Raw genomic sequence first — 14,288 nt, 5'->3', positions numbered from 1 at the left:
TACTTTGTATCTCTTTAATCCTGTCACCCTCCAGGTTTCAGGTGGGATATTAGACCTGACTCGAGCTTTCTGGATCACCTTTGTTTTCTAACTAGTGTTATACTTCAAGTACGTACATAGCTGTGATTTAAATTCATTTAGCTGATACAGACAATAATCAGCACAAAAGCAAACAGTAAGCTTGGAATTACCATTTAAAAAAGTTTCAGGACAGAAACCATGTAATTACCTTTCAAAAATAGTTATTTGCTTTCATGCAACAATGCACTACTAGTTAATATTTAATTAAAACATTTAATACGTGTACATTAATACATTTTTTTCACTTTATGTAGACTACTATCAGTAAGGGCGGCTGTGGTGGTGCAGCGGTTAGAATTACCACCTCACAGCAAGAGGTACCTCAGCTGGGGTACCTTCTGTGCGGAGTCTGCATGCCCTCCCTGTGGTTGCGTGGGTCTCCTCCGGGTGCTCCTACATCCCAAAGACATGCTGTAGGTGGATTGGACACTCCAAACTGGCCCTAGGTGTGAGTGTGTGCATGTGTGTGCCTTCTGTGGAAGGCTGGGCACCGGGCTGGCAACTCGACACCATAAAACTCCACTGCCAATCATGAGTGGACAGGTGATCTGCTGTGGCGACCCCTAACCGGGAAAAAGCTGAAAGAAGAAGAAGAAGAAGAAGAAGAAGAAGAAGAAGACTACTATCAGTAAAATAGCTCCAATATAGCTCTTGAAATTCATGTCTGATCCTTCATCCTGTAGTCTGTATTTATAAGTTTGCAGACAATCAGGACAACATCATTACAGTCCAGTAACTCTTACCAATAGGAACATATTACCTGGGACACTTATGTACACATCTTACCTTTGTCAGTAACAAGTAATATGATAACTACCGACTCTTTAACAAAGGTATTGTTCAATCAACATAAATCTCTCATACAGTACACTGTAGGCCCATATTAATCTAAAGTAACACAAAGATGAATAAAGTTTATGGCTCTTAATTCCATCCCAGAGCAACATGTGTTCAGTTCAGATTGCACTCGGAAGAGATACATCATCTCATGTTACTTGCAAATTAAAGTTCAGAATAGGCAACTCTTGTTTTTGTTATATATAAGCCCTAATGACTACTACATAAGATGAAAGAAAAGAACATTGACTTAAAAGGGCCACACTGTTCTCCAAAGAAAAGAACACATTATGGCACATTTAGAATTCTTAGATCTTGCTATAAAGATCAAAGGCACAATAGTCTAAGACAAATAGGTTTGTAATGACTCACAGTGCCTCTTTTTGTTAAAACCCATTTAATTATAAATTAACTATAAACACCTCAAACTGCTGAGATCACAGTCAGTCATAAAGTGCAGCACTGAAAGAATATACAAACACAAATTCATAGAATGTATTTGCAGGATGGTTTAACCCTCGCACATCCTCTAATATAGAAATTTGGGTCTATATTAGAACAGCGAAGAGGCGTTTAATCGAACGCCTCTTCGTTGACACATAAAGAGTGAATGCACTAAAGCGCGGATGCTCAAAACAGTGATTTCTTTCAATGGGAAAGAAATCGCTTGGCCTTCCCTGTGTGTTTGGGGGGTGTGAGGGGCAAAGCCCCCCACATTATTATGTTTGAAAGTGTGTGTGTTTGTGTGTTACTGCTTCCGATTTCTTTCCCAGGGAAAGAAATCGGTGTTCTGAGCATTCGCACTTTAGCACGTTCACTGTTTATGTGTCGAAGAGGCGTTTGATTAAACGCCTCTTCGGTGTTATGATATAGACCCAGAAATTTTACTCCCACATCTACCATCCTGATCTCTTAGTATACTAAGTCTGAGGGGACAAAACCTTGTAGTAAAGAAAAAAGTCTGTTTAAAACCCTGGAGCAAAGAAAAAAGGCAGTTTAAGTAACTACTTTTCTATTTTTCATCTAAGTAAACTGATATCACCTTTAGTGTTTAATGATTTAATACAGACTTTTCAAGAAACAAAACCATAAAAAATGCTGTTGAAAATCTACTATTCACCCAACCAGGAGCAATTCTGTTGATTTTAACAAATAGGACACAAAAAAAAAATCAGTAGGTTATGAGATCCACAGGTGGTCCTCTACCACTAGCAGACCTTCTCTTCAGGTTGATTAGAAAGGCCTAACATACTAGCTTGACTTCTATTTCCATCATAGCTTTGTTTGAAATATTGTACTTATTTATGGGGCTGCAAAGCACCATCGTGAATTTCTTCTAATAACTCATGGTTAATGCTAATAGCCATAATGAAAAAAGTGTTCTATAATCTACTCTATAATCTTGGTTTTAACCGGTGTAATGGCATACCAGTCTTTCTTGAAAGTAACAAGTCCTTGTTTCACTTCAAAAATGTGATTGTGATGGCTCTAAAAATTCTCACATGTTGTGGGAAGAACCTACAGATAGTGAAAGGTACGAATCAGCTTGCTCACTGAGTGAGTTTTTCCTATATGAAAATGCTTTGATTTAATTTGTCTGTACTCTGCAACTCAGTCCTAATGCACGCTTGAACTCTGGACAGCACTACGTTGTCACTTGTCTTTGACTTAATTAGTAGATATATGACTAGAATAATATCCATGTAATCCAGCATCATTAATTGCTCTTTTTTTTTTACTTTTTCCAGATATTTTGGGTTTCTAATACCATAACATAAATTAACCACATTCCTGAGTCAGGATACAATTAAAGTTCATGAAATTAGTTCTACTTCATTCTTTGATGTTTGCCAAGAGTGCTCTTCTGGGCACCTGCAACGTATCCAGGATTGCCTCCTTCTGCAGTTTATATGGAATTACATGCAGCAGTAACATAGTTACGTACGCTTAGATATTCTCTTTCATTAGCCTCATTGCTTCTACTAGTATTATTACTGTGTGTCTTCATTTTACATTTTTCTATTTTCTTTTATTTTTTACAGCAAGTTTTATTGTTGCTGATAACATCAAATACAAGAGACAGTTTTAAAAACATTTTGAATTATAAACTTTTAAACAAAAATTAAATCTAAGATTTCTAAAATTTCAGAAATCTTAAGCCAAAACTTAAGATCAAGAGGCTTATTAACTGGTTTAGATGGAATGAATTCAGTTTTCTTATAATAAACTTTTCCCAAGACTTCTAAAAATTCTGAACAGGAAAGAGGAGCACTTTGGCCCCGACTCAAAAAACTTGTTCTTGGTGTAAGTGACCACTTAGGCTGAGAGCAGGTGTTTTGGAACCTTGTCACCATAGTAAGTCTGATTATAGACAGGACATATACAAAAGTAAGTCACTTACACTGAGAGCAGGTCTTTTGGAATCAGGGCAGACTTACACTGTGAGCAATTTTTTTTTGAATCTCACCCTTTGTCTACATCTCATAATGAAAATTTTCTTTGCAATGGCAAAAAAAAAATCAAAACAAAGGGTATTGATTTTTCTTAATATAAAGTGGAATATGATTATTATAGAAAACCACATTTCTTGTTAAAGAAAAGTTATCCAAATAATCTGACCAATTTTTTTTAGTATCTTTCTAATAATCATGAATTAGTGAGAGATCATAAACAATATTGTTCCAGTCAGCATTTATTTCATTTCCAACTAAGAAACTTATTTAACCTTAAAAATTTTATACACTTGGGAAGTTAATCCAAGCTAACTTACATACTATGAAGCAACTATTACGAACTAGAAGGATATTTAAATACTGGAAATAGTTCTATGGACAGAGAGGTAAGATATAATGATCTATGGATGCTGCAACATAATTAATAAGAATATAAAAATAAAATTAATAAAATATATCCTGGATGTATTAGACTTTTACAGTAGTATGTGGTGTAAATGCTGCTACTGGACTAGTGCTTTATTTTTATGTATTTTACATTTGTTTACTGGGATGGTCTGACTGGGGCAGTGCCCATATTCAGCAGAAGCCCTGGGAGAAAAGCACCAGCTTAAGCTTACATACAAAGTTATCACATCAAGTAATAGAAATTATACACAAAAAATGAGTGTTAACACATTTACAGGATAAAAATGTAAAAACTAAAATATATACATAGTATCAAACAGAACAAGACTTTAAACACTTGAATATAGACAAATATATGGTTGAACTTATATATGTGGAGGAACATAACATTAGATAGGAAATTAAGTAGGGGGAATCACTTAGGCAAAGTAGTGCATAGTTAGTAATACTTCCATGGTGAGAGTTGCACCTAGGAAAGTAACTCCTTATAGAGAAGTAGTGTTATTAGAAGGGATATGTTAACAAAGTTAGTATGTACAGCCAAATTGTATAAGTAGTGTTAAGCTAATAATTAACCTGGAGTGTTACATGTGCAAAGCCAAGATTCAAATAAGTGTCTTTTAAGAGATATTTTGAAATGATTAAGATTACTCATGGATCTAATACTACTATGCTTTATGCTTAACTAAAGAGAGAATGGAAGACAGAAAAAAAAAATGGTTTCACGATTAAGGGCCTAGTTGAAGACAAAAAATTATACACCATGCATGGGGATTACATTATGTGTAAAAATGTTAATAACGTAAGTAAAATCGGTTGAAATGAAAAAAAATATTCAATTTATCTGTAGCATAGAAAGCCCTATGTAAAAGTTTCTGTAGGCAAACTTTCCCAAAACAGCAACAAGACATTTTAGCTACAGGTAGAAGAGTCATTTTTTATCCATGTCTGCTAAGGTACTTTGATCTTTCTGATTAATAATTTTCCAATATTTCTCACTCAACATGGCTTTGTACTCTGAGAATGCTATATAAATCTAATCGACTTGCTAACTTTTTTGTATACAGTTTTACAGAAATAGTCTATAAGATTAGGAGTAGTCATGGATTGATGATGAAGTATAGCATATATTTTTCTTGTATGAATAATCTGATTCCTTGAAAATGTAACCACTCCTCACTCCTAATAAGTCCAAATGCCACTAATATCAATTGCTGCTTTCCATAGGCCTTCTATCTTTAACATAGCCATTGCATGATGTCTTATGCACATCCCTGTAGAACTTAGAGCTTGCTGTCATAAAACAACTCTATGAAGTTTCCCATTACACAGTGCAAAGTGCTTGCATCCCCATCATCATTATTTGCAGAGCAAAAAGTACTTCCCATTACACAGCACACCAGAATTGGATTTCCAAATATTGGTTTAGGGATAATTTTAAAATGTTATACATTGCTTTTCAGTCACCATAAAGTGCAAAGCAAATTAGCAAAGTTTGCTATTAGACCAATGACAGGAACTTTAGTGGCTGAGGAAGAGGTAAAGTTGCTGTTATAAAGATACTTTGAAATTTCATTAGTATTTTTATACCTGTTAAAATGCACTGGTAATTTAGTAAAGGTGGTTTCCGGCTGAAGGTGGTGAGGGGCTTCTGCATTTGATATGATACATGCCTTAGCCGAGTTCTGCATTTGATATGATACATGCCTTAGCCGAGTTCTGCATTTGATATGATACATGCCTTAGCCGAGTGCACATTATCAGAAAGTTTCTAGGAAATGTTCCTGGGTCATCTGGAAGTTTTAACTGGGGATGTACAATAGATAATGCCCACCTTTTCTTTACATTAATCCCATTCCTAAATATCCTACAATCATGTAGCAAGCTTGCAAAGGGTGGGTTGCTTGCATTGCCTTTGTTGAAGACACTTACTCAAAGATATGCTCTTCAAGATTCCCAAAGAGGAAGACAGTATCTAAATTGCTAAATAATTTGTCTTTGATGAATACATTGTCGTAAGTTCTTGGAGCTCAACATATGTTGGAGATGGGTTTGTGGCATTTGTTTCTCAAAACTGAAATGTCTAGTTTGACTGTCTGGCAAAAGAACTGGGTGCTCATAACAGCTCCTAGAACTTAAAAGGATGAAAAGTTCTGCTACTACCTATGACAAGGAAAGTTATGCTGATTATATATTTTTTTAATTTATTATGAACGGTTTTGTATTTTTAAGCCATCTGGAGTGAATATGCTTGTTGGGCCTACATTGTGTAAGATTAATTTATAATTGCATTACATATCATAATTACAAAATTATCTGTAAAGTCAGTACTATTCACAACAATCTGTGTTCTTGACTGTCAAAAAGAAAGAATTGTTACTGTAAAACACAGATGAAACCATTTGGCAATGAATGGAGGTTGGCACCCATTGGTGTGTGTGTCGGAGTGTGGTGAAGAGGATGTTGTTTAGCCTGTCCTGAACAAGTGAGCCACAGATAATGTTGTCAATTACTCTGATTTCTGCTGTTTGAGATTCAGGTGGTGATTTTTTTACTCAATTATGTTCACAAGTTCTGCATGGAAGCCTTATAGAAATATATGCAAAAATAATAAAAGCTATAGTGTACCTATCTTACCATGGATTATTGCATGATACACAACATGCTTTGTAATTTGCAGTTAGCTTTCTAGTCGCTGATGGCATCTCACTGGTATAATATTAATATTAAAATATAATATAAAAGTATTATAATAATATTAATAATAATAATTGACTGAAAAAAAACAGTGACTGCAGCAGAAGCCAGGCACCATCATGTCTACTATGCTGAACTTTCCTGATGAGATTATAGGTATCTATGGTCACTGCTCTTCATAGTTAGTAGTATGACATCCTTAATGCCTTTGGAGATTTCAGCATTCTTACTGTTCTTTATCTATTTTCTACAAATGTTTTATCTAATTTGGGGGATAGCTGAGATTTCTTTTCTGATTTGATAGCCCCCCCTGGTTGTTTAACTGCTAAAATGTAAACATGTTGATTAGCAGCCGAGTTCCTGCCATCGGTAAATACAGGCTGCATTCCTCCAGGTGGCTCTGCAGTCTGTACTAAAGACAAAAGCATGATTTCTACTTCATTTTGTCAAATATCCAATAAAGTCATGGTACAGAGCAACCTAGCTTGAACTATGTCATGGGCATTTAGAGGACTGGAGACTATTAACATGTGTTGTGTCAGTGAAAGACCTCTACTTTACAAATCCATAGTCCATTGCTCCTTCTCTTAGCCATACAGTTTATGTGGCTCTGTATAGACAAAGACACTGAACAACCACCTTTTTCCTTGTCATTTCACACTTCTATGGTTATGATGCTTATCCTTATCAATGGTGACATCAGCCATCCACCTGCTCCCTGTTTGTCTTAAATCTTTTTTTCCTCAACTTTTGTTTTTAAATGTTATTCGTTAATTCGGTAAGCCAACTAGGGAGACCCCTCCCCCCACTGGGTGATCTGGTCACATTGCTTCGTTAAGTGTTTTGCTCAGAGTTACACAGTTTTCTGGTAAGTAGAAGATGAAGGAATCAAACCTAGAGCTACAGAGTGAAAGCTCATAACCTTTAACCCATGAGCTAAACTACTACATTACCCAACTATCAGTTGATTGCACCAGAATATGTTATTTCATTCTCCTCTCGGTTATCATGCCACTATCCAGTAGCTCAGGTCTGTTGAGTAACAAGCATTCTCATTTGTTTCTGTGGCTGGCATCACCACAAAGGAAAAGTTATTAGCAACTGAAATGGAAAGATGGATACTAATTGTCCCATAAGATTAAATCAGCAGATATAGATACTCCTGGAATGAGTGAAAACAGATGTATATCCATTTTAAAGCATACTGCTAACACATAACACACAGAACTGAGCAGACTTACGGAGGGGTTATAAAGGAATAGCACAGGGAAGTGAATGAAAGCAAAACCAGCTTAAATGAAGAAGATTCAGCGTGTGCTTGCTGTTATGTTCACCAGCCTTTCTGCACAAATTCAAAGAAAAAAAAGTATAAGAAGCGGGTGTGCGTGTTCCATCTTGGGCCATGAATACTGTGATACTAATTCTCTTGAAGCAAGGAAGCTTTCCCTACATATATTATCAGGCTTGCTGAACATCTCTTCAGTGTGTGTTTTAACAAGCCTTATGTATATAATACTATTTCCTTTATGTTGCATTTTCCATGTTGTTTGGGTTTTTAATACTGTGACGAAAATGGACCCCATTCCTATGTCAAACTATGATTAAGGTTCATGAAATTAGTACTGTTTCAATCTTTGATGTTAGAAGTGCCCTTCACAACACCCACAATATGCCCAGTAATGAAGGTTCTTTTTTATAAGACCAGGTTGGTCCTACTACTACTGGAACTGTCTGGGTATCCTTCTTCCAAACTGCCCTCATTTCTGCCTGCAAATCCTAGTGTTGTATTACTTTGTGTCTCTCTACATAAGATACTGTAGTCACTGGGTATAGCAATTTCAGTGATTAATGCCACTTTTCTCTTCTTTACATGGACTACTATATCTGATTTTCTAGCATCTGTTTTTGAACTGTTGGTAACGGGTGATCCCAATTGATATAAACTTCGTCGTTTTCTATAATGATTTGTGGTTCATGTTTGCAGTGTGTTTCAGCTACTTCAGTATTATAATGTCTGCACAATCCCCAATGCAATAGTCTTGCCACATTATTATGCCTTTCAGTATACAGTCCTTCTGCCATTAGCATAACACAACCAGCAACAAGATGTGTGACTGCTTCCAATTCTGTTTTACAAAAACCTACATTTGTCGTTTCCACCACATGTTCAATGGACTTTGTAAACCAGCGCATATGCAGTCCACTGTCTTGGGCCACCAATATTAACCTTTCATCTTTTGGTTTAAATTCATCTCTCCTTAACTATTCCTGCTTTTGATGCTGATCAACATTGTTCTAGAGTTTTCTATACTTGCAGTTATATTTAAGCCTTTTCCACATTTCTTGCCTTCTCATCTGATCTTTCACCTTATATTCTTTCTTTTGTTTTTTTTTTAATGCACATTCAGCTACCTGCTTTTTGTCTACTTCTGGTTTGGTTTCCATTCCAATTTGGCATCGACATGCTTCTGCTAAACTAACAAGGGAAGTCATCTTAGACTAATTCTCCTCATGATTTAAAACATTCACTTGGTTTGGGTTATAGTTCAGCAGATATGTATGGAGTCCTATGATTTCAGGTCTGTACATGTAATCAATTTTGAGGAGGCCTACACCTCCTTCAGAACAGGGAATAAATAGTATTGGTATGCATTGATTTTTATAAATCATTTGATGAGCATGAAACATCCTTCTTGTTTTCCTGTACAACCTATCCAACACCTTTTGGGGCCAGTCAATCACTCCAAAACTGTAAATTAGGACAGGAAAAACAAATTGATTTATAGCTTGAAATTTGTTCCTAGATGTAAACACTGTTTTCAGTATTAATTTTGATCTTCTAACATATTACTTACTAAGCTTTTTTCACATTTGTTTATGTTTTATTGTTGATCTTTCATCGATTCTCAAATATTTATACACTCCCTGTTATTCAAGTTCTTTTATATCACATTATTGTCTCAAACTGATGTTTTCTTGGTGCTGCAGCTTTCCTGCTTTAAAGGTTGCTTTTGCACATTTATCAAGACCAAATGACATTCTTATATTATCTGAAAAAGTTTTACCACTTGCAGTTGTGCTTCCAGTTCCTCTTCTAATGAGCTATACAGTTTTAAATCATCTACAAAAAGAAGATGATAAATCTTTACAGTTTGTTGTTTTCTGGGAACCAAATTGTAGCTATGACTTAATCTAAGTAGACAGAATACTGGATTAAGGGCAAGACCAAAGAGCACTGGTGACAAAGAGTCACCAGGGAATACCCCCCTTTGAATTTTTATCCCCACAATAATAATTTGTCCTTTATAATGGCTTAACTGCAAAGTGGTTTGCCACTGTTTCATGGTCGCTGTAAAGTAATCAATCAGTGTAGGGTGTATCTTATACATTTTTAAGCACTCTTTTATCCATCAATGTGGGATACTGTCAAATGCTTTTTTGTTGTCTGTCAATGCCATACTTTGATTCTTCATCTTTTTACAGTTCTCCATTATGACTTTATTTAACAACCAATGATCCTTTGTTCCATATGACTTTCGTTTGTTACCTTTTTGTTTTATTGCAATGGTTGAGCTTTCTTCTAAATGACTATAAATTCTGCCATCATCAATTTCAGTGCATAGTTTGTATGCTTTTGGAAGGGAATTATTGGTCTATAGTTTTTAGGCTAGATTGCAGGTTCACTCTTAAGTAGGAGTATTGTTTTTCTTGTTAACCAGGCTAGTGTCTATTTGATTGTGCTCATATAAATAGTTCTTACTCATGGCTAAATTTTCATGCAAATATGTTAATACTTTTAGCCAGAAGTTAGGTACTGCATCTGAGTCTGATGTTTTCCAGTTAGAGGCTTTTCTTAACTTTGTTTCTATTTCTCCAGCCATTACTTCACCCCATTTCATATCCTGTACATTTGAATTTTTTATTCTTTCTTTTACAACTTCTGTCCATTTAGCATCTTTGTTATGTTCCACAGGATCTTCATAAATATCTCTCCAAAATGTATCTATTTCTTTTTTTTTGGTGGTCTTTCAATTCCATTTATCTTGTTTCCCAATTCTGTGTAAAACCTTTTTGGGTCATCAATAAATTGTTTATTTTGTACTTTTTCTTTATATTTATTTGTATATCTTCCAAGTTTTTCTGCCTGTGCTATTTTTAGTTTATTATTTGTGATAGTGCATGATAGATCCTGATCCGTTATAATAGTCTGCATTGCTTTTATCAAGTCTATCTTTCTGAGTATTTTTTGTTGATCTATTCCCTCTTCTATACTCTTCTAACAGTGACACTTCTTGTCTTAATTGCTTTATAGTTTTCTATATTTGATACTTCCATGATTACATTGGATTTCTCCCCTTTCTTTCCCTTACTACCCTGTGTTTTTGTGGAAAGACCTTATCTGTTGTTAATTTAGCTGTGCAGTAATTTATCATGTTTGCGTCTTTTATATCACATGAATCTGTATGGCGAGTCCTAATTACTGTGTTCATTTGTTTTGTCAAACTTCTAACTTTTGGGGTTTTATTGACTTTATGCACATTGATCTTAATATGTCTGTCCATTTCTATTAAATCAAGCAACTCTTCTCTTAGATCATTTTCTTCTAAACTGAGGGCACATTCTCTGTTCTGCATTTCCTGTGGGCATTCTATAGAAAGTTTTAGAGATCTTCCTGTGCCACATTCTCTTCAGTTTCATCCTGTGTCATCCATTGTTGTGTCACATGAGATCTCACTGCACAACATTGACTGCACCAGAGTTGCCACAGTTTCCTGTTACTTCTCTTGTTGTACAATTCCAACTGAATGTTTGTACTGGCTTCCTGTGGAAGGCTCCAAAGTATCTGCATATGGCATTTGATCAAATGTTTTCCACTCCACTGGTTTCTCCTTAATTTGGGATCCGTTGCTTTATCCTACTGTAATGTTATCAGAGTTAGATTTTCTACACTAAATCCTTCACTTTGCAGGTAATCCATAATCTTTTTCTATTTCTTTAACTTCCCGTTATTAATCCTCTTTTCTTCTTTTCCTCTTTGTTTTCTTATTTTTTTGTATTGTAAAATTTTCCATGTACAGATGCCTTTGCCTGTACTTCTCTTCAAATATGTTTGGTGCTGCTCTTTTTGTATTGGTTAGTTTTGCTTTTTCCTTTGCGTAAATATCTCCCCATACATAATTTTCTTTATCGTGTCCATATTTTTTCTTCAGATGTCTTCAGCTCTTCCTGTTTCTCCTTACTTGGGGGACTTGTTGCTCCATCATGCTGTGATACAACCTGTGTTTGACTTTCTATACTAAATCCTTCACTTTACAGGTATTCCATAAATTCAACTTCTATTTTTTTTAACTTCTAGTTTACTAATCTTCTATTCTGTATTCCCTCTTTGTGATCTTATTTTTTTGTATTGAGAAATTTTCCATATCTGGATGCCTTTCCCTGTATTTCTCATAGGTTCATAGGTTCATATGTAGGTACTAGGCTATTGGCCCTAGGGCCTATATAAGCCTAGCTAAATGGTACCCTGGTTTTTGCCACCCAAGAAAATTATTTTCCTGTACCCCTGTCAATCAGAGCCACAGAAGTGATCCCCGGGGTGAATTTCCTGTCTCCCACCCACTCATCAAGATTTTTCTTGACGAGTGCTAATGAGGAGCTTTGTTTGATATAGATAGGTAGTTTGTTCCAGAGTATGGGAAGTCTCTGGGACATCTTGTGAGGTCAGCAGATATGTATGCAGTCCCATGATTGCAGATCTTTACATGTAATCAGTTTCAAGGAGGCCCACACCTCCTTTGGAATGGGGAATATATAATCTTGAATATCTTTGAGGCTGCCTTGTTTGTATTGATTAATTTGCTTTGTCATTTTCCTAAATATTGCACCATTTTACATCTCTTTCTTTCCCATATCCATATATTTTTTTATAGATTTCAAAAATCTCTAGATTTGTTTCTTTATATTTTCACACTTTCTTATCTGCTTCTTTTTCCAAACGGCCCGTGGTTTCTTGGTTTATATGATGTTTTTCATTAATCTGTTGTATTAATGAACATACATTTTTATTTGAAACTTCTGACAGTTTTTCTTATGGAAGTTTTTTTTTTCTAATTTCCCTCAAACTTCTTGTATATTTTCTGTCTGGAAATTCTGGGCTTCTAACATAATAGTAACAATACATACTTTCTTTCTTGTCCTCAATAGTCTACTCTATCATGTTTGGGTCTTGTGAGGTCAGCAGATATGTATGCAGTCCCATGATTGCAGATCTATACATGTAATCAGTTTCAAGGAGGCCCATGCCTCCTTCAGAATGGGGAATATATAATCTTGGTATACAATGATTTTTATAAATCATTTGATGAGCATGAAGCATCCTTCTTGTTTTCTTGTCAAATCTATCCAACACCATTTAGGGCCAGTCAGCAGTGGTGCAGCAGTAGCGTTGTCGCCTCACAGCAAGAGGTTCTCCCGTTCGATTCTCGGCTGGAGTGTCTTCTGTTTGGAGTCTGCATGCCCTTCCCGCGGTCGAGTGGCATTCGAAAGACATGCATGAATGGGCATGCCTTCATTGAAGGTTGAGCGTTGGGCTGGCACCTCGGCACCATAAAAATCGACTGCCAATCATTAGCGGACTGGAGTTCCACTGTGGTGACCCCTAACTGGGAAAAGCCAAAAGAAGAAGAAGAAGTCACTCCAAAACTGTTTCTCAATTTCTCCCTTTCCTTTTCCTTTCCCTTACTACCCTGTGCTCTTGTGGTAGGACTTTATCTCTTATTAATTTGGATACACAGTAATGTATCCTATTTACTTCTGTTATATCACATGAATTTCTACGGACAATCCTAATTACTGTGTTCATTTGTTTTATCAGACTTCTAGTTTTTGGGGTTTTATTGACCTTCTGCTGTCTATTTCTTTCATTGAGCTTAATATGTCTATCCATGCTATATGAATTATGCTATGAGACTGAAGTCTGTACTTTTAGAGCATTCGCACTTTCAAGGTGCTTCTATTATCCCCATGGTTGTGTACCATGCAGCTAGTATAAGAAGGCAGTGTTGCAGAGAAGCTCAACAAACTGGGGGTACCCCCCCTGCAAAAACACTGCTTATGTGTTTTGCATGCTGCTCTTTTGGGGGACGTTGTTGTCAATTATAGTTTGGGACTCAATCATTCAAAGAGGAAATGGCGCAATGCATACATTTATGACATAACATTGCTTTGAATTTTTTTATCAAAGTATGTGTGTGTGTGTGTGTGTGTGTGTGTGTGTGTGTGTGTGTGTGTGTGTGTGTGTGTGTGTGTGCGTGTGTGCGTGTGTGTGTGTGTGTGTGTGTGTGTATGAGAGACCAGAAATGTTACTGATGCATTTATTCTACAAAAAAATCATTAACAAGACATTTTAATAAATTTAAATACTTACTAGCAACAAATACACAGGAACTACAAGGAAATAAGACTACGAGAAGTAAGTGCTAGTGAGGGCTTTTGTACATTCAACATCTGGTACTAGACATATAAACATTGACAAAGTGAATTACAGCTTTATATAGCTGGAATAGATCCATTGTATTTACCCTGTGTATACTTCTGTAAACAGCTGTCTGCAATTACATGAAAACTGACCACTTCCAGGGGTCTCTATAATAAATAAATGAATATGCAATTATTATTTCTCATTCCTGCTCCATGTCTCTGCCCGTGTATGTGTGAGTGTGTGTGTGTGTGTGTGTGTGTGTGTGTGTGTGTGGGGGGGGGGGGTGCATCCATACACACACACACACTGTTTCACTTTCCTGATGCACTGAA

The 14,288-nt window shown here is 35.9% G+C and overlaps 1 protein-coding gene across 1 annotated transcript in view; it reads right to left on the bottom strand.

Annotated features, from left to right (window-relative positions):
• Positions 1-14,288, bottom strand: part of VIPR2 (vasoactive intestinal peptide receptor 2) — an 875,754-nt gene that overhangs the window by 601,326 nt on the left and 260,140 nt on the right. The gene's annotated exons all lie outside the window — the stretch shown is intronic.

Source organism: Protopterus annectens, chromosome 2.part1 (genome assembly GCF_019279795.1).
Source record: "Protopterus annectens isolate FY-2018-M chromosome 2.part1, PAN1.0, whole genome shotgun sequence".
Taxonomy (NCBI): domain Eukaryota; kingdom Metazoa; phylum Chordata; order Ceratodontiformes; family Protopteridae; genus Protopterus; species Protopterus annectens.
This window is presented reverse-complemented; position numbering and strand designations above follow the sequence as displayed.